The following is a 3,236-nucleotide window of genomic DNA, read 5'->3' on the forward strand; positions in this document are numbered from 1 at the left end:
AAAAGGAAAAGGAAAAGGAAAAGGAAAAGGAAAAGGAAAAGGAAAAGGAAAAGGAAAAGGGAGGGGAGGGAAAGGGAAAGGGAAAGGGAAAGGGAAAGGGAAAGGGAAAGGGAAAGGGAAAGGGAAAGGGAAAGGAATAACCCAGAATACTCAGAAGTGCAATTTGTCAGAAGTGCAATTTGGAATAGTGAAAATCCTATTTTACACTTAAATTCTGTTAGCTTGCATAGGAAATTGTTCCACATTATTGAAAAACGTCTTGCAAATACTGATTATATATATGTAGCATTTCCTGGCACATCTCTTCTTCCTCATTTAAAAAAAAGAAAACAACAATAACACACATGAGTTAATATCAGTGAAAGATTTTATTTGTACACACACACACACAGCCACATCCACTCTACATATATTTACAATGGGTTTGATTATGAACAACCAGTTAAGTGATATATAATAATCTACAGAAGATTATTTTGCCTGATGTAAAGCCTTTATTGGCCAAAGAGTTGCCCATTATTTGATCATGCTGTCAGTTAGGCACCCATTTATTGATATTAGATGCTGGCAGCCTCTTGTATCTTTATGATAATTTCACATTTCCTTGCTGCTTGTCACTATCTTACAGTAACTTAGTAAACACAGGTATGGACTGTAGTACACTTGTAGCCAGCAAATCTGGAGCTTTCACTTACTTTACTTAGGAGGAAGTGCAAATGGTACAATAGAATTGTATTAGAAAATCCCAATTGCCTGTGCTATGTGCACAGAGACAAACATCTAATGAATCCAGAACTGCAGGGGAAAGAGGAATACCACAGGATATCAACCTGGACAGTCTTTTCTTTTAAAAATTTTATTTCTTTTTCCATCAGCATATTAGTGTACACAGTCTCTATAGTAGGCAACTATTTATTTACAGGATGTCATGAACAGCTTTACCATAAGGGATGTTGTACAGTATGACTGAGTCTGTCTCATGCAGAGGTCACAAAGTGACCATTGCCATTAAAGTAAGGGTTGGCACTGCAGGAGTCTGGCATTATTTCCTTATTACACGTCATCATGTAGCATCTACCTGGGCTACATTCCCCCTTCCTAGTAGCCAGCTGGCAATACCCTCCACACTGCTGTCCAGATAACCAGCCATAGCAGTTCCTGACTCAGCTTAGGTGCAACCTAAGTGGCCTGGACTTGGAGATGTCTGTAATACTATCTGTTGGCACAGAGATGGCTTTGCTGGGAGACATTGTGTTACTGAACAGCAACTTACTGATTCCTTTTTTATACCAATAAACTGAAACTACATTCAGTGCTAGGCAACTCAGTGCCAGGAAGAAGTTGAGAAACTGAGTATAGAAATGGTTCCCAGGTTCAAGAATTATATTTTGAAGGGGGAGTGGGAAAGTGCTTTCCATTTAATATGGCTCAGCTTAAATAAGCAGCTCAGCAGCAGACTTCATAGCACGCTAGCATGTAGGAAACATTGTTTAAAAGGAAAGTATTATTTAAAAAAAATGTAAGACTGAATAGTAATAGTTGATGAAAAATAAATTTAGAAAAGAATCATATTGACTGAACATGAGGAAAAAAATCCCAACGGTAAGTCAAAAGTATTTCAGATATAGGAAACTCCAGTGTACAGAACAGGAGTTTTCGGTACGTGTTCAGATTTAAGGTGATAAGTTCCGCTTTGTTCTCAGAGCTGGAATTCAGTCTCTCTTATGCTTGGAAGTTCTGAAAAACATACTCTTTGAACACCGATCAAATATTTTAATATAAGACATCAATCAATACATTTTATGTCTGTATTCTTCTTTATGCAAAATTATGAGATTGCACAGATATTTTTCACACATAAATGTGCACAGCTAAAAGAACATTAAACAGTCACACAATAAACCTCAAATATCAGAAATAATCATTAAACAGGTATATTTCCTCATTTTATTATTCTTGTTTTCTACCTTTTAAATGCAGAAAGCCACAAACCAGGCATCTCAGTCTGTTACCATCATATGAGATGAAACCTGGCTGATTTGTCTAAGCAGCTGCTGAGGAGGTGAAGAGAAACGTTAAGACCAAGGTCTAAATCACCAGAACGGCTGAGGAACCTAATTTCTATTCATTTGCCTAAGTACTTCTGAAGATTCATGCCTGCCTTGTTCAGCTTAATCTGCAAGTGACATAGTTAATTTGAATCACTGGATGAAAAAGAGAAAAAAAATGAAAAAGTGTTTGCATCAGGAAAACACCATGAAATGGAGAAAGTATGAAGGAATGTATTATAGAAACCGTGAAAGAAGTACCTGGTTAGTCATTTGGACAATTGCATATGAAATAAATCAAGCTGGCATTTCCAGACATGAGAGTTTAAACTCTCATAAGCTAATATGTTTTGATGCAAGTTATTTTGTTTCATTTTTCTTTACATTTCCAGTGAAGAGTATAAAGAAATAGAATACTGAAGTAGGAGTGTCTAGAAAATGAGGGCAAAAGCAACGTCTGTGCTAGTAAACCTTACGGAATGTTCTGCAGGTAACTTTTTATTGAACAACCAAGCAAAAGAAGTGAATGCCAACAAAAGCCTGCAGTGCACACTGAAAATCACTCATGAGAAGCAATATGAGATAAACTTTTGCCCAGGCAGCAGTAATAGTATGTAAGGAGCAGACAGTCACCTGTCGTGCTGCATTAACTGTCAGTATAGCCAAAATTAGGCAAGCTTACAATTAATCTTTACCTTATTTTAAGTACACAAAATGATGTCGTTTCACAGAAGAATACTGGCAAATTAGATTGTAATATTCTTCATTGTTTCTGCGCCAGTTCTCATGCTTGTTCCATCTCCATGTAAAGTGCAATGGCAAAACTTTCATTTTGCTTCAGACCATCTTCTGCAAATGAGGAAACCAGTATCCATGTCCTCTGTTTCTGTTTCTTACTTGCACTAGCTTTGGATTCATCTTCACATAGTAGCCAAGCCAACTCACTGGTCCAGAGGAGCAATACTATCTCAGTTTTTTGAGGAGGATATGCCAGTGTCAAGCCCTTACCCCAGTCAGCTGCAGGCCTATGTTTCCCTTCCTTTTGCTGCTGATAGACCTGTAGGCGTCTTTCTTACTGCCCTTCGCGTCCCTGTTCAAATTCAACTGTAGGTAACATCCGGGAAGAGCCCTGTATCATCTGTCTGGGTCTCTTTCTGACACTGTAACAGTTTCTTCTCACACAATCAC

Source organism: Numida meleagris, chromosome 2 (assembly GCF_002078875.1).
Source record: "Numida meleagris isolate 19003 breed g44 Domestic line chromosome 2, NumMel1.0, whole genome shotgun sequence".
NCBI lineage: Eukaryota > Metazoa > Chordata > Aves > Galliformes > Numididae > Numida > Numida meleagris.